The sequence below is a fragment of the Phyllobates terribilis genome, unplaced genomic scaffold, assembly GCF_046119375.1.
Source record: "Phyllobates terribilis strain yellow unplaced genomic scaffold, ASM4611937v1 Scaffold_9__5_contigs__length_417890890, whole genome shotgun sequence".
Taxonomy (NCBI): domain Eukaryota; kingdom Metazoa; phylum Chordata; class Amphibia; order Anura; family Dendrobatidae; genus Phyllobates; species Phyllobates terribilis.
Window position 1 is genome coordinate 258,403,299 of NW_027362769.1, and position 23,500 is coordinate 258,426,798.

Consider the following 23,500-nt stretch of genomic DNA (forward strand, 5'->3'; position numbering starts at 1 on the left):
ACACCTGTCCATGAAATAGCCTTGGAGTCAATTGTCCAATTACTTTTGGTCCCTTTAAAAACAGGGTGGCAGATGTTAAGGAGCTGAAACTCCTAAACCCTTCATCCAATTTTAATGTGGATACCCTCAAATGAAAGCTGAAAGTCTGAACTTCAGCTGCATATGAATTGTTTTGTTTAAAATTCATTGTGGTAATGTCTAGAACCAAAATAAAAAAAATGTTGTCTCTGTCCAAATATATATGGACCTAACTGTATATTTGGACTTTATCACAATTAAGCAAAGTCTAGAAATCGAGTTACAAATTATATTATTATTATTATTATTATTATTATTTGTATAGTACCATTGATTTCATGGTGCTGTACATGTGAAAAGGGTTTACATAAAAAATACAAATATAAATTACAGAGAACAAACTAACAATGACAGACTGGAACAGAGGGGCGAGGGCCCTGCCCTTACGGGCTTACAGTTTACCAGATAATGAGGAAGAATACAGTAGGTTGGGGGGGGATTGCGGCAGCTCTGGTGGTGGCAGGGGGTTATTGCAGGCTGTAGTGAGGTGGCAGCAGAGTCAGTGCAGGCTGTAGGTGTAGGCTGGCCCCCGGCAGTAGTCGCGTGAGTGGGCCGCCCTTTTCACACCGGGGCCAGTTACAGAAAATTGAGAGTTGTGGGTGTGCATGTGCGACATTACTCCTGAATCTGCTACCTCCACCTTCCATTCTGTTATACTTGGTGCAGTACTGCTCCCTTTAACCCTTTCAGTCAGGAAGCCAGACCAGTTCTTACAATCAATGTCCTTTTATGCATGACCAAACTGGTGAACAGAGAGTAACAGGTTATGCATTCTTCATTGCCCTTCATACAATACACTGGCTCCTTTCCCAGAATTACAGTTAGCATTTTGTTTCCGGCAATAGGTTCAGCAAAGGAACGGGGAGAAGTTTGGAATGCTTGCATTTTCCTAGGTGTAGGGTCATCCGAGTCCAGGTGTGTCATTATGACCCTGATACCCCGTTTCCTTGCTTATATCAGTCCCAGGGGGCGCTTATTGCTCCCCACATCAGTACCCACAGAAGGGTGCTACCTTGTCCCAAGGTCCCCTTCTCGCTGGGCAGTATGATTCCCTGACTTGTAAGCCTTTCTCTTACAGGGGTCCCAACTTGCCTGTGATGTCCTGTCACCTCTGTAGCTAGTCCCACTTCAAGCTGAGCCTTGTAGTTCCACCACTTGTGCTGTCCCTTTCACCTCCTCTCCAACACTGACTACTCACTTCCTATATCCCTAAACACTCTCTGACTGGTCCCCCTAGGAATCTGCCTCCCTCCAGGGGTCGGCCTTGCCGTTAAGCCTGCAGAAACCGGACACAGACCACGGTCATATGAATAAATACTTTTTTTATAATAATAAGAGAAACAACAAAGCATAACTTTTTCATACACTGCAATCATGTTTTTATGAGGGTAACATGACACCTTGTCTACCCTCTTACATAAGCTTTCTTGAAGGGATGCATTTTCAAGTTCCGTCTGAAAGCTCCGTAACTGGCGGATAATCAGACGTGTTGGGGCACAGAATTACAGAGTATACGGGATGATCCTGGGAAGTCTTGGAGGTGATTGGGTGAGGAACTTATAAGTATGGAGGAGAGAAGAAGGTCATACGAGGACCGGAGATTACATGTTGGAAGATTATGGGAGATTAGTTTGGAGATACATAGAGGAGACATGTTATCTACCGCTTTGTAGGTCAATAATAATAGTTTGAACTGGTTCTGTTGGGGAATTGGGAGTCAATGAAGGGATTTGCAGAGGGGACAAATGTAGGAGTAGCAAGGCGAGAGATGGATTAGTCATGCATCAGAGTTAAGGATGGACTGGAGAGTATTAACAGGGAGGCCACAGAGAATATTGCATTAGTCGAGGCAGGAGATGTTGAGGGCATGCACTAACATTTTAGTAGAATAATGGCTTAGGAAAGGGCGGATTCTGGAAATATTTTTGAGTTGAAGGCGATAGGAGGTGGTAAGAGCTTGGATGCGCGGTTTGAAGGACAGCATAGAGTCAAGGGTTACTCCGAGGGAGAGGACTTGCGTTACAGGGAAAAGCTTGATATCATTTAATGTGATAGATAGATCAGATAGAGAGTTAGGTGAGATGGAGGAAAGAAGATGAGTTCAGTTATGTCCACATTGAGCTTTAGGAAGCGTGAGGAGAAGTGTGGCGCCCCTGCGGGTTCAGTCGACACAGAGGTACTGCATCTCACCCAGAGGTGTGGTATCTCACTCTCAGGTAAGGATAGAGTGCTGCCCGGGACCCTAACACCTGCATCCAACACTACACTACTCCAGACCAGCAGGAGGGGCAAGATGCGTCATTCCCTGCTGAGCCCTGTCCCTGGCTGGAGTGGGGGGAACCAAAGTAGGGGGAACCATGTAGTGGGTGTGGGTTGAGGAAGAAGATCAGGGGAGCACTTGTTAGGGATAGTATATAGAGAGAAGCAATCTTGGGAAGTCAGTCAGAGGAAGACAGTCTGAGAGGAGAAGTAGTGGGGGCAGGAGCTCTGCAGGAGCTCTGCCCAGGATCAGGGCCTAGAGAGAGGCCCAGGGCAGACTGAGGAGGAGAAGAGCAGGAGGAAGCCTCCAGGAACGAAGAAGGGATCCCAGGGTTACGGGCAGTGCTGGAGTCCACCCGTACGCCCGAATCTGCCAGGCGGTGGAGGGATCGAGCCCCCTAGCTAGTGAGAATTACAAAGTTCAACTGTAAACCGGAGGCTTCTGTACTTTCAGGGTGCAGTTGCCACATCCGCACTCAAGTCGCCAAAAAGGTAACCACATAGGATCCAGGGAACTCCAGGTTGCCCAGAAACATCCGAGGAAATCGTCTTGGGACATTGTTTGGTGAGGCGCAGGGCAAGAAGGTTGAGAGCCAGCGCAGGAAGACGGCTGAGAAGGGTATATAGAATGGGGTCCTGTCAGGCACTCTTAAAACACCTGGGAGTTTGCTGAACCCTTGCCTGGTGAACGCAGCGCGACGTGGGAGGTCGTAATCCAGAAAGTATAACCTGAGGAACTTAACAACTGTGAGTAAACCCTGAAGACTGCACCCCACTGTCTCTGTGAAATTATTGCTGCGCCATCAACATCTCAGCACAGCCCTGGAGCTAAGCTCTACCTGTGGAGAGCTAAACCAACTTTGCTGCATTTACATCAGCTCCAGAGGACCTGCCCGCAGCGGCGGCTCCCTTTAGCCGCATACCACAGGTGGCGTCACGAACTTTATATAAGAACTTTAATTCCCCTGTAAATATTCCCCTTTTGATTGACCGCCCTGGGTCACGGACCGGGTCACCGCCACTGTGACATCTCCCCTAGGAACGACCGACCCGGCACCGAGTACCCCATGGCCCAGGGGGCGCGTCATCTTTGGCGTCACGAACAGGATATGAACCCACCCGTTATCACCGGGTATTGTGCGCCTAGAGACTGTGTTTGATACTGAATGTGGTGCCCGCCCCAGAAAACGGGCGCCATTATGTGCGAGACAAAAGACAACAAGAAACCTCCTCCCATCGTGGGCCGGGTTCCAGAATGGCGCCAAAAGCGGGGCCCATCCCGAGCAGCAGTGATCATGTATGTAGATGTGTCCATCAAGATGGGGGGGCCGCCCCTAGGTGTGTCCGACAGCAAGTTGCCATGGAACCGCCCCCGAAAGTGGAGAGGAGAGAAGAAACCTGGGAGACAGGGAGGAGTCTCCAGCAGTCTAGACAGACCGCACCCGGCAGGCAACATGGAGGAGAGTCTGGAGCAAGCTCCCGTCCATGGCCTGCAGCGACCAGAAGCGCCTCTCACCTTGGAGGAGGCAATGGTGAAGTTGTCCCTGGAGGATACCGAGTTCCTCCATGCTGAGATCCAGGAGCTAGGCCGGGGGATGGAGAGGGCCCAGCAGGATGCCATTGCCTGCTGGATGGAGGAGCTGCTGGGGAAGATTGTGACCCAGCAGCAGCCAGTGCTGCACTCCACCAGCAGCGCCCCAGCCCCGGAGGAGCATGAACAGAGCCAGGAGGCAGAGGATGGCACAGGCGCGGCCGCGGGAGCAGGTAAGAGGAGACTCCCTGTCCCAGGCGCTGAGAGTGCTGAACTGCTCCTGAGCTCCCTGGCAGAGCCACCGATCCCGGGTGCCTGCTCCGCCGACCTGCTCCTAGGCCCCCTTCCAGAGCCACCTACCCCCGCACCCAAGTGGGTGTACGGAAGTCCCGTCTATGACTGGAAGATTGTGACCCAGCAGCAGCCAGTGCTGCACTCCACCAGCAGCACCCCAGCCCCGGAGGAGCATGAACAGAGCCAGGAGGCAGAGGACGGCACAGGCGCGGCCGCGGGAGCAGGTAAGAGGAGACTCCATGTCCCAGGCGCTGAGAGTGCTGAACTGCTCCTGAGCTCCCTGGCAGAGCCACTGATCCCGGGTGCCTGCTCCGCCGACCTGCTCCTAGGCCCCCTTCCAGAGCCACCTACCCCCGCACCCAAGTGGGTGTACGGAAGTCCCGTCTACGACTGGTCCGCCAAATATGAAGACCAGCAGGGACTCCCCCTGATGCCCACACCTGCACCACCGGTTACCTGCCAAGGAGGAGGAGTTTCAGTGGGACAACTGGGAGGGGGACCTCATGGGGTTCCCTGGGAGACCCAGACCCAGGCCCTCCAGAGGGAGGAGTACTGCAGACGGGAGCTCCTGCAGCTGGAGAAGGAGCGTCATGACCGGCAGGTGCGGTGGGAGCAGATGGAGGCCCGGAACATGGCGGCCAAAACCCGGGCCCGCAAGGAAAGAGCTGCCACCCCTAGTACCCATCTGGAGGGGATAGTGGTGAAGTTTGACCTGGACGCTGGGTGGGGCTTCTTCAGAGAGCCGCAGACGGATCGGGGCGTCTTTGTCAATCAGCGGGACGTCGAGCCCCATCTCCAGCAGGGGCACCCCGGCCGAGACCTTTACCCCGGTGACCGTGTCACCTTTACCCGCCACAAGGGAGAGCGCGGGTGGTATGCCCTCCAGGTATACAGAGTAGTGAAGGAGAGGAGTGGCATGCCCCCCGCAGTACGAAGCTGATGACCCGACTGGGTCGGCCTGCAGAAACCAGAAGTTCCCACGGAGGGAGCCCCACTGTTAAACTGTTTTAGTTAACTGAACTGTATATGGTTACCCGGAAGGGTACAGCAGAGACACTGCAAGTTTGAAAAGTGTTGTGTGTGTTTACAAAGTTACCCGGTAAGGGTACCAAAAACTGACAGGCTGTGGACTGTGAGCAGCCAAAAACTTAACTGTAAATAGTTGCGCTTCTTAAAGTGCCCCTTATTGGTTTTATATGACAAGACTGACCTCAGAACAAAAACCCGTTTGGCGTGGCCGAAGACGTGGTCCAACACCTGGATCATCTATGCCCTGCAGCCACACCCAGGGCCTACGTTGAGGGTTTTCGGACAGGTCCCTCATGTTGCACAGATTGCACCTTGTTTGGTTGAATGGACACCCAGTTACAGATCGCGCTGTAACCTGTTGAGAATGTTTTATACGTGTGAAGAAGGAAAATGTGTTCTTTAAAAAGTTTTATATAGTAACCAGCAACGTTTAAGTAATGTTCCTCCCATAAAGAGAAGAAAAATGGTTTGGAAATTCTTATATGTGATGCATCTAAAAATTGTATGTCTAAAGCAGTGTTTTACTCTGTTCCAGCCCACGGACGTGCTGTGTTTTACCAGTGGGGTATGTGGCGCCCCTGCGGGTTCAGTCACCACAGAAGTACTGCATCTTACCCAGAGGTGTGGTATCTCACTCTCAGGTAAGGATAGAGTGCTGCCCGGGACCCTAACACCTGCATCCAACACTACACTACTCCAGACCAGCTGGAGGGGCAAGATGCGTCATTCCCTGCTGAGCCCTGTCCCTGGCTGGAGTGGGGGGAACCAAAGTAGGGGGAACCATGTAGTGGTTGTGGGTGGAGGAAGAAGATAAGGGGTGGACTTGTTAGGGATAGTATATAGAGAGAAGCCATCTTGAAAAGTCAGTCAGAGGAAGAGAGTCTGAGAGGAGAAGTAGTGGGAGCAGGAGCTCTGCAGGAGCTCTGCTCAGGAGGAGGGCATAGAGAGAGGCCCAGGGCAGACTGAGGAGGAGAAGAGCAGGAGGAAGGCTCCAGGAACGAAGAAGGGATCCCAGGGGTACGGGCAGTGCTGGAGGCCACCTGTACGCCCGAATCTGCCAGGCGGTGGAGGGATCGAGCCGCAGAGGGGACCAGCCCCTAGCTAGTGAGAATAACAAAGTTCAACTGGAAACCGGAGGCTTCTGTACTTTCAGGCTGCAGTTGCCACATCCGCACTCAAGTCACCAAAAAGGTAACCACATAGGATCCAGGGAACTCCAGGTTGCCAAGAAAGATCCGAGGATACCGGCTTGGGACATTGTTTGGCGACGCGCAGGGCAAGAAGGGTGAGAGCCTGCGCAGGAAGACGACTGAGAAGGGTATATAGATCGGGGTCCTGTCAGGCACTCTTGAAACACCTGGGAGTTTGCTGAACCCCTGCCGGGTGAACGCAGCGCGACGTGGGAGGTCGTAGTCGGGAAAGTATAACCTGAGGAACTTAACAACTGTGAGTAAACCCTGAAGACTGCACCCCACTGTCTCTGTGAAATTATTGCTGCGCCATCACCCCCTGCACTACACTGCACCACAACTGCAACAGCAACATCCATAACATCTCAGCACAGCCCTGGGAGCTAAGCTCTACCTGTGGAGAGCTAAACCAACTCTGCTGCATTTACAACATCTCCAGAGGACCTGCCCGCAGACGCAGCTCCCTTTAGCCGCATACCACAGGTGGCGTCACGAACTTTATATAAGAACTTTAATTCCCCTGTAAATATTCCCCTTTTGAATGACCACCCTGGGTCACGGACCGGGTCACCGCCACTGTGACATCTCCCCTAGCAACGACCGGCCCGGCACCGAGTACCCCACGGCCCAGGGGGCACGTCAGAAGGAGGATATGGCTGATAGACACTCAGGGATTTTGGACACCAGAGAGGTGACATGGGCCAGAGAGGTAGATTTGAGTATCATCAGCATATAGATGTTACTGGACGACATGGGACTTTATGAGTTGTCCCAGGCCAAAAGCATAGATTGAGAATAGTAGGAGTCTCAGAACAGAGCCTTGAAGGACACCAATAGAGAGAGGGCGGGATGAGGCAGTAGTGTGGGAGTGGGAGACACTAAATATGCAGTTGGAGAGGTATGAGGAAACCAGGAGAGGGCAAGGTCTTTGATGCCAAGGGAATAAATGAGTTGTAGTAGGAGGGAATGGTAGACTGTGTCAAAGACAGAGTACAGGTCTAGAATGGAAGCAGCGATATCGGGCGATGACTGGATGTGGAGCTCGGGTGGCTTGTTTAGGATAGGTGTGATAATGGCATGTTCGAAAGCTAAAGGGAAAGTACCAGAGGTTAACAATAGGTTGAAAAGTTGGGTAAGGGCTGGGATAAGGGTGGCGGTGACATTGGGGAGGAGGTGGGATGGGATGGGGTTAAGAGTAGTGTTGAGCCACCCCCGTAGTGTTCGAGTTCGGTTCGGTTCGTCGAACACCCGTGTGTTCGCCGAACTGTTCGTCGAACTGTTCGTCGAACACCTTCGAACACCGTTAAAACCAATGGCAGGCAAACAAAAACACATAGAAACACATAGAAAACACCTTCAAAGGTGTCCAAAAGCTGACAAACTGCTCAGAAGACATAACTAACACATGGAAAAGTGACAAGTACATATAGTCATGCGAAAATAAAAGAGGTGGAGGAGTAAAAGGAGGGGGAGACACAGATATAGGCATGTCATGCCCTTCTAAAATCCAAAAAGTGAGAAGCCGACACGGCCAGTCCGCTCCTGCCCGTGCCACCTCCGTGTCGCCGGGTTTGTGCCAGAGCCGCGGTGAACCCTGACGGCCAGCCCCCCTCTCCCAATACTGGTGCCTGTCCGCTAGTGGGTCGAGCGAGCCCCCTTGTGGTGGAGGCAGCTCTAAGCTTTTTAATTTAAATTGTCTCTCTAATTTGAATGAATACACTTTAAATCCATTTACAAGGATCTATTGGAGGGCAAGTCTCATGCCAGCAGCCGCGGTAATTCCAGCTCCAGTAGCGTCCACTAAAGCTGCTGCAGTTAAAAAGCTTTTATAAGGATCGAGCTCGGCTGTCCACCGCAAGGCATCCTACTGCCAGTCCCAGCCCCTATGCCTTGGGGTGCCTCCTGATGCTCTTCACTAAGTATCCCATGGTCCCGAAGCATTTCCTTTGAAAAAATTAAGTGTCTAAACTACAGGTGGTGCAGCTTAACAGCCGGGATAATCCGCTTACTAGCAGACACTGCTACTAGGCACAAAGTATTTCCTGGGCTAGATGCAGTTAAAAATTTGTAATTAGATACTCTCGTTGGATGCTGAGAAAGCATTCCATAGAGTCTCCTGGCACGCCATATATGATTCTCTTAAAAAGCTTGGGGTAGGGGTCTAGGGGACCCTTTTATAGCCAAAATCACGGCCCTGTATCGCAATACGTCACCTAGGCTGAAGATAAATGGAACTGTAGCACCCTGAGGGCTCGGTTGCTAAAGACGTATTGCACCTCACCCAGAGGTGTGATATCTCACTCTGAGGTAAGGATGGAGTGTGGATCAGGACCCGACACCTGCATGCATTACACCACATTGCCGTGGGGCAGGGCGACCAATATGCCCCTGAGATGGGCACGACAGTCCCTGTCCCTGGCTGGAGTGGGGGGAGGGAACACTGAGGAAGGGGAACCCTGTAGTGCAGGAGCAGTGAGGAAGCAGTTCCTGGGTGCATTGAGAAGGGAGTATAAAAGGTGGGCACCATCTTAGTTCAGTGCAGAGAAGTCTGAGCAGAAGTGGCAGGGAGCAGGGGCTCTGCATGAGCTCTGCTCCGGAGGCGGGCCTAGTAACAGAGGCCCAGGCCTGGAAGAGGGAGAAGGAAGGAAGAGGAGCGGAGAAGGCTCCAGGAACGAGGAATGAAGGGATCCCAGGGGTGCGGACGGGCGAGTCGCCACCGCACGCCCGAATCCACCTGCGTGGAGGGGTCAGGCCAAAGGGGGAGACCGGTCCCCGAACTAGTGGAGGCAGGAAACGACCCTCAGCTAGAAACTGGAGGCTCTGACATTTTATGTGGCGCAGCCCCTCGCTACACCCGCTAGGAAGGCACCACATAGGGTCAGGGAAACTGGCGCCAAGTTTACCAAGAGGAGGCCCGAGGCAGCCGGACAGAAGTGTTGGTAAGAAAGGCCAGACAAAGGACACACAAAGGGGGTCCTGTGAAGTGCTCCAAAGTTATCTGGGAGTTGTCTGAGCCCCTCACCTGGTGAGCACAGTACGACGTGGGCAGCCGTTACCTGCAGACGTGGTCTGGATAATAAGAACTGTGAGTAAAGGCCCTGAACTGCATCACTGACTCCGTGTCGTTACTGCTGCTGCCCTGCACCATCACCCCCATCCTCCGCATACACTGCCCTGAGGCTATACTCCTCCCGTGGGGAGTTATGCTACGCTCTGCTGCACCCACAACACCAGCCTCAGTGGTCTGCCCTGTAGCGGCGGTTCACTCTGACCGCAATCCACGGGTGGCGTAGTCGGACATTTAAACATCAAAACCACATAAATAGTTCCGCCACTGGTTTGACCGCCCTGAGCCACGGAACTGGGTCGCCGCCACGAAGACTACAACCACCAGCATCCACCAAAAAGGGTCCGGCTCCGGGTGTCCCAAGGCCCAGGGGGTGCGTCAGAACATTTTCATCACATTTCACAATCACCAATGGGACAAGGCAGTGATGTCCTCTGTCCCCTCTCTTATACATCCTAGTGACGGAGCACCTGCTCTCATCAATTCGCCATAACCCCAATATTAGGTGGATTGAGGTGGGAGGCACCGAGTACAAGTGCTCTCTATTTGCTGATGATGTCCTAGTATATATCACTCAATCACATATATCCATCCATGCTGTTATGGCTGAAATAGATCACTTTGTTACATGGTAAAATTTTAAAATCAATGCAGCGAAGTCTGAGGCCCTCGATGTCTCCCTCCCCAAATCCATATAGGATTCCATCCAGTCCAACTTTCCCTTTGCCTGGCCCTCACAGGGTATCAAATACTTAGGAATTCCTATTCATAGAGACCTCTCCCATCTATGTTTTCTTAATTTTGGGCCCTTTATTGAACAACTCCATACAGACCACGGTTGGCAAGTTAGAACTGTAAGATTCACTACGTGAACCACTGGTGTTTTGTGGAAAAGCACATGTACACTGCGTTCCAAATTATTATACAAAAAGTGTTTAGGAGTGATAAGGGAAGAATTTGTTTGTTTGTCAGTTAAACTCATTGATGGTGATGTGTGTCAGGGCTCTTTATATCACTGTAAGCAATTGCAGACACCTGTGCTAATTAGTTTGGCAGGTGTGTCCAATGAAAGGCAAGACTACTTAAGAAGGCTCTCTCACATTATTAAGCAGCCTACATTTTCTGCCAAAATGGGAAAGAAAAAGGATGTGTCGGCTGCTGAGAAGCAACAAATTGTGGAGTGTTTAGGTCAAGGCATGACTACAATCAACATTGTGCGATGATCAGGATGAAGTGTCTTGGCAATCAAGAAGTATGTAGCTGATTCACAGTACACACGTGTGCGTGCTGATAAGGGCAAATTGAGGACTCTTTCCTACAGGCAATTACGTCAGGTTGAAAGAGCAGCGACAAAAAAGCCTTGTCATAGCAGCAGACAAGTTTTTGAAGCTGCTTGTGCCTCCAACGTCCCCCGAACAACAAGATGCAGGGTCCTTCAGAGGTTTGCAGCTGTGCATGCGCCATCCTGTCGACCTCCTCTATCCACTTCACACAAGCAGAAACGGCTCCAGTGGGCCAAACATTACATGAAGACTGATTTCAAAACTGTTTTGTTCACGGATGAGTGCCGTGCAGCGCTCGATGGTCCAGATGGATGGAGTGGAGGATGGCTGGTTGATGGACACCCCACGCAAACACGGCTACAGCGCCAACAAGGAGGAGGTGGAGTAATGTTTTGGGCTGGAATCATGGGGAGAGAGATTGTCGGCCCCTTTAGGATCCCTGAAGGCGCTAAAGATGAACTCCATAATGTATGTGGATTTTCTCAAACAGCACTTCCTGCCATGGTTCAAGAAGAAGAACCGTGTATTTCACAGCAAGATCATTTTTCTGCATGATAATGCACCATCTCATGCTGCACATAAAACATCTGCATCTCTGGCTGATATGGGCATAAAAGGGGACAAACTTATGGTGTGACCCCCATGCTCCCCTGACCTCTACCCCATTCAGAACCTTTGGAGCATCATTAAAAGGAGTGTCTATGATGGCGGGAGGCAGTTCACATCTAAGCAACAGCTCTGGGAGGGTATTCTGTCCTCATGCAAAACAATTGAAGCAGAAACCATCCAAAACCTGACAAATTCAATGGACGAGAGAGTTCAGAAGCTCCTTTCGAACAAGGGGTCCTATGTGAAAATGTAACATCACCTAGAATAAAGTTTTGAGTTGAAAACTGTTTGATTTCAGTTTCTAACAACCTGCTAATGCTTATAATTTCAAAAATGACCATTTTTTTGGTCTTTATTAAAATGAAAAGGTTGATCGAAAAGTTTGGGGGATCTAAGAGTGTGGCAACCCAGTAGTCATGATTACTTCGAATTCTGACAATATGAGGGTCATGCTGCAGGTAGTGCAGCAAGAAGGCACTTATGTGCCTTGCGCATCTCGGAGCCCCAAAATTATTTTCCGGGCTAGATGCAGCTAAAAATTATTTTTAATTTTAAATCTGGTGAAGCTTTAGTATAGATGGCCTAATAGGATCAGTGCTGCACACTGCTACAAAGCCCAAATTATTTTCCAGTCAAGATACAGATAAACATGATTAGTAATTTGAAAGCTTAAAACGTTTGGTAGGGTGATTTTAACCAATCATCAAGCTTTTACTCTCGCCAGGATGACACAGGGGTAGAAAAGTCGTTTCGGATCCATGATTTGTTCATCTTTATGAACGTGAGTCTATCTACATTATCAGTGGAGAGCCGCGTGCGCTTATCTGTCAGCACACCACCAGCAGCGCTGAACACACGTTCAGACAGAACGCTGGCTGCGGGGCATGACAAGATCTCCAAGGCGTAAGTGGCTAGCTCCGGCCATTTATCCAGATTGGAAGCCCAAAAAGAGCAAGGGTCCAGTGACACAGTCGTGGCTTCAATGTTTACTTGGAGATACTCCTGTACCATCGTCTCTAGGCGTTGACTATGTGTCAGACTTCTTGTCTCCTGTGGCCTTGCAAAGGATGGGCTAAAAAAGTGGTGAAATGATTCCGCAAAATTGATGTTACCAGCAGATACTGTGGTTCTGTTACGGTTTGAGTGCTGAACACTTGACGGTCCCACGGTTGGCAAGTTGGAACTGTGAGATTCACTACGTGCACCACTGGTATTTTGTGGAAAAGCACATGTAAGATTCTGCAACAGTCTCTGCTGATACTCCTGCATGCGTGCATCCCTTTCTATGGCAGGAATAATTTCTGCAAATTTACTTTTGTACCGGGGATCTAACAGTGTGGCAACCCAGTAGTCAGGATTATTTCTAATTCTCACAATTCGAGGGTCATGTTGCAGGTAGTGCAGCAAGAAGGCACTCATGTGTGTTGCGCATCCAGGAGCACCAAGTCCCTGTTGTGTTGGTGGCGAGGTAACAATCATGCTTCCTTCCTCTGTCCTCTCCCCCCAACCTCGCACAACAGAAATGTGATCAAGGTCTCCCTCATCTGATGAGTCTTCCATCAGTTCGTCCTCCACTTCTTCCTGGGCTCCTGCACCTTCCTCACTAGTTTGGCTGCTACCATGCGCCCTGGTAAAACCATCTCCCCCACCCTCACATGCCTGCCGCCTTGGTGCTGCCGACCGTCTGGACCTTGCAGATGTTAGCCCTTCCGCATACAACTCCTCCTCCTCTACTTCCTCCACCTCCTCTTGTGCCACCACCTGACTCCGAATTCTGTTTAACATGTGCTCCAGCATGTAAATCACCGGAATAGTCATGCTGATAATGGCATCGTCAGCACTAAACATCTTCGTCGCCATTTCAAAACTGTGCAGAAGGGTGCATAGGTCCCTGATCTGAGACCACTCCTCCAGCGTGATTTGCCCCACCTCTGAATCTCGTTGGCCCAGGCTATACGTCAGAACGTATTGCACCAGGGCTTGTCGGTGCTGCCACAGTCGCTGCAACATGTGCAGAGTTGAATTCCACCGGGTAGGCACATCGCATTTTAGCCGGTGAAGTGGCAGGCCCAACGACTTCTGTAGAGATGTAAGTCGCTGAGCTGCGGGATGCGAACGGCGGAAGTGAGCACACAGCGACCGTGCCCTCTGCAGAAGGCCATCTAGTCTGGGATAGTGGGCTAAAAATTGCTGGACAACCAGGTTCAACACGTGAGCCATACAAGGCATGTGTGTGACATTGCCCCGGCGAAGGGCCGCACCCAGGTTTGCAGCATTGTCACACACGGCCTTCCCTGGTTTCAGGTCCAGTGGAGACAACCATTCATGAAATTGGTTCTCCAGAGCTGACCACAACTCCTCAGCTGTGTGACTCACATTTCCCAGACATTTCAATGTAAAAACCGCCTGATGATGTTGAGCCCTACTGCCAGCATAGTAAGGAGGTGTGCAGGATCCCTTCTGCGCAGTTAGAAAGCTTGTGGCATGACCAGACAGGCTTTGGGTGCAGGTGGAAGACCGAGAGGAGGTTGAGGAGGCAGAAGCAGTGGAGGAACTTTGACATAAAGAGGATTGACGCACAACTCGTGGGGACGGCAAGACTTGGACAGCAGCCCCTTGTCCTGCTGTCACCATAGTTACCCAGTGCCCAGTCAGCGACATGTAACGCCCCTGTCCATGCCTACTCGTCCAAGTGTCTGTGGTGAAATGCACCCTGTCACACACAGAGTTTCTCAAAGAAGCGGTGATGTTGTGTGCGACATGCTGGTGGAGCGCAGGCACACCTTTCTTTGAGAAGTAGTGCCGACTGGGCATCTGGTACTGGGGCACTGCGACGGACATAAGGTCTCGAAAATCCTCTGTGTCCACCAGGCGGAAAGGCAGCATTTCTGTAGCCAAGAGCTTGCAGATGGTGAAATTCAACCTCTTAGCTTTCTCATGGCTAGGAGGAAATGGTCTTTTACTTGTCCACATCTGAGGGACCGAGGGCTGGCTATTGTGCTTAGACGGGGTTGATAAGGGTGTCCCCGGCAAACTGCCGGTCTGTGAGGAAGATGCAGGCGGACATGTTAGGTTGCCTTGATCCAAAGGTGGTGCTATCGATGTCGGACAGCGCTCAACACCAGCTGGTGTTACCACCTCCAAAGAAAATGATGACCTGCCAATCACGCTGGCTGTTGCGGGTAAAGAGGTGGCAGGTCTGCGCCCCAAAACAGGTGTGACTGCTGTCCCCCCAGTCACAGAGGATGAAGAGGCCGCGGATGCACAAGATATGGCAGACGGTGGTTGGCCCGGCCGGCTAGACCGCATTGTAGCACACTGAGCTTCCCACTGCAACTTATGCTTCATGTCCATGTGCCGGTTCATGCATGAAGTACTCAAACTATGTATTTTTTGGCCTCTACTTAGCTTTTGCTGACAAATGTTACAGATAACACGAGTTGGGTCATCTTTATCGATCTGAAAAAATGCCCAGGCTATGCAAGGCTTAGCACCCATGCGACCTGAAGAGCCACCACGACTTGTGGTGAGAGGCAGAGTTGTGTTTGAGGATGCAGTTGTTGACGTGCTTCCAGTACTACGTCTCTGTCCAGGAAGGCGCAACCTGACCTCGTCGTCACTAGCATCTTCCTCCACCTCCTCTGCTGACCTCATCTCTTGGCTGACTGTGGGTTGACAGTAAGTGGGATCTCCGACCTCATCATCATCACCCTGTGCGTTATCACACCCGTCGTCCTCAGAGCCAACCTGTTCCTGCCCTGACAAAAAACAAAAGTTGTCGCTCCAATCAGGTATTTGAGTCTTATCATCGTCTTCCTCATTGTCTCCACCAACAGGAGTTACAGTTTGGGAATGAGGGTCTACATTATGGTCAGAACCTTCTGCGTCTGGTCCTGGATCCGACTCATAAAGATTCTGGGCATCAGTGGAGATCATTTCCTCGTCTGGATTCACAGAAGCGCTGGAGTCGACCTCTGATTCCCAGGCTATAGTATGAGTAAACAGCTCTGCAGACTCAACCATCTGTTCTACCTCATACTCAGACGGGCAGCTGGAGATTTGGGAGCTGTGAGGAAGCAAGTGCGATTTGGGTGACACCTTTGAGGACTGGAGTATTTGTGATGTTGAAGTTGATGTGGAGGAGAGCCCACTTAAAGGAGCACTTGATATCCGTTGAAGCACCTGCTGTTTTTGTGCCTCATCTGGAATTTGTAGCGATTGGCGTGGCCGTAAGAAAGGGATCTTATCACATTGTCCGCTAAAAGAAGTAGACATTTTAGTTTGGCTGGAAGATGGTCTTTCTTCTGCACCTACCCCACGGACACAACCTTTTTTCCCCTTCCCAACACGCCTATTCCCCTTTCCACCAGCAGCAGGCCTTTTTCCACTCATTTTGGTGGTTAACTAATTCACAACTCTGGAGTTGTTTGCACAAAAAAACAATGGATGGTAACCGAGCAGAGCTGAGTGGCCAAACTGTGGTATTAGGCCAAAACTATTGGCTGGGTTAGATGCAGAAAAAAATTATTTTTAATTTGCAACCTGATGGAGGTCAGTATAGATGGACTAATAGACCAAGTCCCACACACCGCTAGAAGCCCAAATATTTTTTCAGAGCTAGATGCAGAAAAAAATTATTTTTAATTTGCAACCTGATGGAGGTCAGTATAGATGGACTAATAGACCAAGTCCCACACTCCGCTAGAAGCTCAAATATTTTTTCAGAGCTAGATGCAGAAAAAAATTATTTTTAATTTGCAACCTGATGGAGGTCAGTATAGATGGACTAATAGACCAAGTCCCACACACTGCTAGAAGCCCAAATATTTTTTCAGAGCTAGATGCAGAAAAAAATTATTTTTAATTTGCAACCTGATGGAGGTCAGTATAGATGGACTAATAGAACAAGTCCCACACGCTGCTAGAAGCCCAAATATTTTTTCAGAGATAAATGAAGAAAAAAATTATTTTTAATTTGCAACCTGATGGAGGTCAGTATAGATGGACTAATAGACCAAGTCCCACACACCGCTAGAAGCCCAAATATTTTTTCAGAGCTAGATGCAGAAAAAAATTATTTTTAATTTGCAACCTGATGGAGGTCAGTATAGATGGACTAATAGACCAAGTCCCACACAACGCTAGAAGCCCAAATATTTTTTCAGAGCTAGATGCAGAAAAAAATTATATTCAATTTGCAACCTGCTGGAGGTCAGTATAGAAGGAATAATAGAACAAGTCCCACACACTGCTAGAAGCCCAAATATTTTTTCAGAGCTAAATGAAGAAAAAAATTATTTTTAATTTGCAACCTGATGGAGGTCAGTATAGATGGACTAACAGACCAAGTCCCACACACCGCTAGAAGCCCAAATATTTTTTCAGAGCTAGATGCAGAAATTTTTTTTATTCAATTTGCAACCTGATGGAGGTCAGTATAGATGGACTAATAGACCAAGTCCCACACACTGCTAGAAGCCCAAATATTTTTTCAGAGCTAGATGCAGAAAAAAATTATTTTTAATTTGAAACCTGATGGAGGTCAGTATAGATGGACTAATAGACCAAGTCCCACACACTGCTAGAAGCCCAAATATTTTTTCAGAGCTAGATGCAGAAAAAAATTATTTTTAATTTGCAACCTGATGGAGGTCAGTATAGATGGACTAATAGAACAAGTCCCACACGCTGCTAGAAGCCCAAATATTTTTTCAGAGATAAATGAAGAAAAAAATTATTTTTAATTTGCAACCTGATGGAGGTCAGTATAGATGGACTAATAGACCAAGTCCCACACACCGCTAGAAGCCCAAATATTTTTTCAGAGCTAGATGCAGAAAAAAATTATTTTTAATTTGCAACCTGATGGAGGTCAGTATAGATGGACTAATAGACCAAGTCCCACACACTGCTAGAAGCCCAAATATTTTTTCAGAGCTAGATGCAGAAAAAAATTATTTTTAATTTGCAACCTGATGGAGGTCAGTATAGATGGACTAATAGACCAAGTCCCACACACCGCTAGAAGCCCAAATATTTTTTCAGAGCTAGATGCAGAAAAAAATTATTTTTAATTTGCAACCTGATGTAGGTCAGTATAGATGGACTAATAGACCAAGTCCCACACACTGCTAGAAGCCCAAACATTTTTTCAGAGCTAGATGCAGAAAAAAATTATTTTTAATTTGCAACCTGATGGAGGTCAGTATAGATGGACTAATAGACCAAGTCCCACACACCGCTAGAAGCCCAAATATTTTTTCAGAGCTAGATGCAGAAAAAAATTATTTTTAATTTGCAACCTGATGGAGGTCAGTATAGATGGACTAATAGACCAAGTCCCACACACCGCTAGAAGCCCAAATATTTTTTCAGAGCTAGATGCAGAAAAAAATTATATTCAGTTTGCAACCTGATGGAGGTCAGTATAGATGGACTAATAGAATGATGCTATGCCCAAAAGATTTTACTTCACTAGGTGCAGTAAAAAAATTGGTATTCTATACACAGGTGTTATATCTTGCAACACAGATAGGCTACTCCACTGACTAACACACTCTGCAATAGGCCAAAAAGGATTAGCTTTGCTAGATTCAGCCAAATGCTGTGAAAAAAACTTGCACAGCACTGGCACAGACCTGCCTGGCAAAAACTGATAGGAACTCATGTAACCTAGTCCTGAAAAGGACTCCAATTACAATTAGTCTTTACTCCCACAACCTATCTATTTAAGAGCACAGACCTCCCTGATAAAAGTCGTAGGAAATGCTGTAACCTAGTCCTTAAAAGGACTGCAATCACAACTATTCCCTACTCCCAAGCTATCTGTAGATTTCAGAGAAAATTGGCTTGAAATTAACAAGGTTTAGCACACACAGCAACAGCGGTGCCGTCTAACACGCAGCTGCAGCAGTGAGAAAATGGTGGCGACGGGGAAAATGGCTTGGTCTTATAGGGCAAGGACATGTGACATACACTGCCAATCACACATGCCCTTGCTTGTGTGAAAAAAAGCACTTCGCTCCGTGTGTGCGCTGCTGATAGGCTGACAGATTGCACCTCCCCACTGCAAATGCGGGAAAGAGAAAAAAAAATGGAGATCTTCACTGTTCCTGCAGAGATCCATCCCCTGCCCCTCCCCCCGCCCCGCTGTACACTCAAACTGCGTATTAACATTAATTTTCATCATTACTGAGAAAAAATCCAGTTATGATTTTGGTGCACGAACAGTTATCGAACATAACCTCGAACAGCCGAATTTTTCTCAAATTGTTCGTGTTCGCCGACCGGCTCGAACACCGCCCAAAACAGCTCGAATTTGAGATTGGCGAACAGTTCGAGTAGGACAACGCTCATCTCTAGTTAAGAGCACAAGTGGTGAGGTCCGATTTGGAGATGAGATGAGTGAGCTCTACTTCACTGATGGTGGGGAGGAAGATTATGGGGGAGGAGCAGTGGTCTTTTATACATAGGTGCTCTGGTGGATGGGGGGTAAAGACTTGCCTTGTTTGGTCGTTCTTATTTTTAAAATGTGCAGCAAAGTCTTCTGCATAGATGAGGGAGATCAGAGGGGGCAGTGGAGGGCAGAGGAGGGAGTTAAAAGTGTTGAATAACTCTTTGGGGTTGTGGAATAAAGAAGATACAAGGGTTGTGAAATAGACCTGTTTAGTAGTGTTGAGCGAGAATGCTCGACACTGCTTGGTACTCGCCCGAGCATCTCACAACTCGGGATGTTCAGCGAGCACCGAGCATTTCCGGGTTACTTGGGCAGGAGCTCGGGTCTCTGCCCTGCATGTTTGGCGCTCTTTACAGAGTCAATGAACATGCATGGATTGCCAGCCAGTCACTGTAATGCCGCAGCCATGTTGGTTGTGGGCATTACAGTGATTGGCTGGCTGCACAGCGTCACCTCGAGCATTTAAACCGGGCGCCGCCATCTTGGACACAGTAGCTCCGGATCAGACGGTGTAGGGAGAGCGCTGCTGAGCTAGGGAGAGATTTATACTGCGAAATAGGTAGTGTAGGGTCTCTAAAGCCTGCAAAATCAAACAAACAGTTCTTCTCAGGACTAATATCCATCCCAGATATCAGGCAGGCAGGCTGTATAGGAGACGCAGTGGTTATACCAACAAACACTGCATTACAGTCCTGTGTGCTGCTTTTCAAATTGCTAGACTTAGCCCCAGGTCTCAGGGGCCAGGAAAAATCCTTTTTTTTTTCATCTAAATCCTCTTTTTTTTTTTTTCCTCAGTCAGACTGTACAAATACCCGTCTTATTAACCTTTTGGTATTCCCCCCCCCCCCCCCAAAAAAAAAATTGAGTGTGTCTGTGAGTGTTCAGACACAAATATATCTGTTTAAAAGAGTCTGGTGTAGGCCAGATAACTAGAATTGTGGTTTTGCAGTTCCACGGTTCAAATCTCTGTATTATCCACTTTTTTGCCCTTTTTCCATAATAAAAAACAGTTTGAGTGTCTCGCTGACTGTTCAGACACAAATATAGCTGTTTAAAATATTCTGGTGTAGGCCAGAGAACTAGAACTGTGGTTTTCCTCTTCCACGGTTCAAATCTGGGTGTAATCCACCTTTTTGCATAAAAAAACAGTTTCAGTGTCTCGCTGACTGTTCAGACACAAATATATCTGTTTAAAAGATTCTGGTGTTGGCCAGAGAACTAGAGCTGTGGTTTCACTCTTCCACGGTTCAAATCAGGGTGTAATCCACCTTTTTGCATAAAATAACAGTTTGAGTGTTTCACTGACTGTTCAGACACAAATATATCTGTTTAAAAGAGTCTGGTGTAGGCCAGATAACTAGAACTGTGGTTTTGCAGTTCCACGGTTCAAATCTCTGTATTATCCACTTCTTTGCCTTTTTTCCATAAAAAAAACAGTTTGAGTGTCTCTCTGACTGTTCAGACACAAATATATCTGTTTAAAAGATTCTGGTGTAGGCCAGAGAACTAGAACTGTGGTTTTCCACTTCCACGGTTCAAATCTGGGTGTAATCCACCTTTTTGCATAAAAAAAAAATGTTTCAGTGTCTCGCTGAATGTTCAGACACAAATATATCTGTTTAAAAGATTCTGGTGTAGGCCAGAGAAATAGAACTGTGGTTTTCCTCTTCCACGGTTCAAATCTCCTTTTTATTACCCTTTTGCCATTGATAGTGCGAGTGTAAGCTATTTTACTTCATTTACAATGTGCAAGGCGCGTGGCAAGGGATGTGGAACTGGACGTTCTGGTGATGGTACGTGCAGAGGATGGGGCTGTGGCCAAGGTGAAAATGTGCCACAACCAACAGCCACATCTCGCTCCCAGATCTTGACCGAATTACTAGGGAAGCACACAACAGCACCACTATTGCGATCAGATCAGTGTGAACAGGTTATTAATTGGATAGCAGATAATACTTCCACTCACCTGGGCACCACCACCTCCGGTCTGTCTTCCACACGGTCAAGTGTTAGTAGCCATGAGTCTTGACCACATACTCCTCCTCACCCTGATGCTCCTTCCTCCCACCATGCCAAGTGTCGTCAGACAGCAACTGATCCCACAGTTGGACACTCTGAAGAGCTGTTCACTGGTCCATTTCCATATTTGGGCCCCTCGCCTGCTCCGCTTGAAGTGGTGGAAGAGGAGATCCCATGTAGCGATGGCCAAATATTTGAACAGCCACGGCCACAGGAAGGCGACGCTGGCAATTTGTCACAAGAGGTGGACGATGACGAGACACAATTGCCACGAAGTGAGGAGGAGGACCGTGGTGCGGAAGTGGAAGAGGAGGAGGTGGTGGATGATCTAGTAACTGACCGAACGTGGCAGGAGGACACGCAGAGCGAGGCCAGCAGCACACAGGGGGAGGGAGGCAGAGTACCCCAACAGGCAGGAAGAAGCAGTGTGGTGGCCGCAGACAGTAGGCGGGCAACCGTTCCCCGTAACACCAACACGAGGGACGTTGCCAATACAACCGGTAGGTCTTCCAGAGTCTGGAATTTTTTTAAAGACTCTGCTGATAACCCCAAAAAGGCCATTTGTACCACCTGCCAGGCCAGCCTCGGCAGGGGTGACAAAACTACCAGCCTGACCACCACCAGCATGATCAGGCACATGTCAGCAAAGCACCCGACTTTGTGGGGCGAACCCCAGGGTCCATGACCAGTGTCAGCGGGTGTCACCACTGCTTCTTCTGCTGTTGTGCGTGTAAGAGAATAAGAGATCCCCCTGTTGTGCATGCAAGGCAATCCCCTGTCCATACTGCATGCAAAGATGCCCCCTCCTCTCAGTCTTCACTTGTTATGGCAGTTTCTCAAGAAACAGCATCAACGTCAACGTCCCACTGCAGAGTTCAATTGTCCATATCCCAGAACTTTGAACGAAAGCGCAAATTCGTAGCCAACGCCCCATAGGCCACAGTTCTAAATTCACACATTTCACGACTGCTTGTGACGCGCCCCTGGGCCTGTGTCGCGCTGCGTTGCGCACGCGGGAGCTTACCCGGAGCCGGATCTGTTGAGGGTTGTAGTCTCGTGGCGGTGACCCGGTCCGTGCCCAGGGTGTCAAACTAAGTGGCAGTCTATGGCAGTAGATGTTAACTTGGATGTCGACTACGCCACCCGTTGAGTGCGGCTTTGCAGCCGCCGCTGCAGAACAGTCCGCTGAGGCCGGTGGTATGGGTGCAGCGATGATGTTATAACCCCCAACGGGAGGGGTATGGCCTCAGGGCAGCAGGTGAAGATGATGGGGGTTGTGACGGTGCAGTAAGAAGAGTCAGAGTCAGGAGATGCAGTTTCAGGGTTTTTACTCACGGGTGTTCTCTCAGTCACTCTGGCCTTGAGTGACCACCCGAGCCGTGCTGCGTCCACCAGGTCCTGGACTCGGCTAACCCCCAGGCAGTTCCGGAGCGTGGTCCTGAGCTCCCTTCTCTCTCTCTGTCTCTGGCCGTTCCCACCAGGGATCCACCTTTGGCCGGCTCCCTCGGGTCTCTTGGTGGTCCAACCTCCTCTGCGTTCCCTGACCCTATACTTGGTGTGCCTTTCTGGTGGATTTGGTGAGGGTCGTGGCAAATCTTGACCACGACCTCCGGTTCCTGGCTGAGGATAAGTGGCCTCCACCAGTTCGGGTTCCGGTACCCGTGTCCGCCAACCCTTCACCCTTTTTGGTCTGATTCTGGGTTCTTAGGGTTCCCTCTGGTCTTCCACTCTGGGCCTTTCTTTCTCCTCTCTCCTCTGCAGGCTTGGCTCTGGAGCTGGGCCCAGCCGGAGCCACAGCTCCCTGTCAGCCCTCCTGGCTGAACTCTTCCTAAAGACTCCCTCAGCTCTCCCTGTCCTAAGATGGTGCCCACCATATATACTCCCTCTATGTGTGAGCCCAGGTGACTAGCACCCAATGAGCTCCTAGCTTTACCCAGAGTACTCCCCCTATCTGCCCCTACACTACTGGGATGTTCCACCCCCCTCCCACTCCAGCCAGGGACAGACGCTGTCGTACCTGCACATTTACTTGGTGGGAGTACCGTAGTTCTGTCCCCCGGAAATGGGATGTATGTAGTGCATGCAGCCTACTGAGCTCAGTCCCACACTCCATCCTTACCCGGGAGTGGAATACCACACCTCTGGGTCGAGGTGCAATACCCCTGTAGCAGCCGAGTCCTCAGGGTGCTACATTCCCCCCTGGTAAATCACAGCACGTCCTCGGGCTGTAAAAGAATAAAATATCCAAAAACATACAATTTTTTTCAAAACATACGAGAACATATCAAACATTAAACATTATCAGATTTAAACAAGATAAACTTTTTCTTTCATATAAAACTCTTTCATAATAATGTTCTTTGAGTTACTGGCCACTGTGCGCTTGTGACCAGGTAGAAGTGCAACAGTCAGTTCAAGAACAACAGTTTCCTATAAAACCAGTAGGGGGCGCCTTAGAAAGCGCAACTATATACAAGGGGAGGTGGCCGCTCTCAGTCCTCGGCCAGTGGGGAAAAGGAATGGCTGTTCACAGTCCTCAGCCTGTTAAGGGATAGGGGACACACGGGTTTAAGTTCACACTTGTCCCAACGGGGAACATATTTAAATCAGCAGCAGTTCTTATACCCTTACGGATAACTATGTACAGTTTTTTTTTACCGTACTCTAATAACGGCGTCCTCCTGA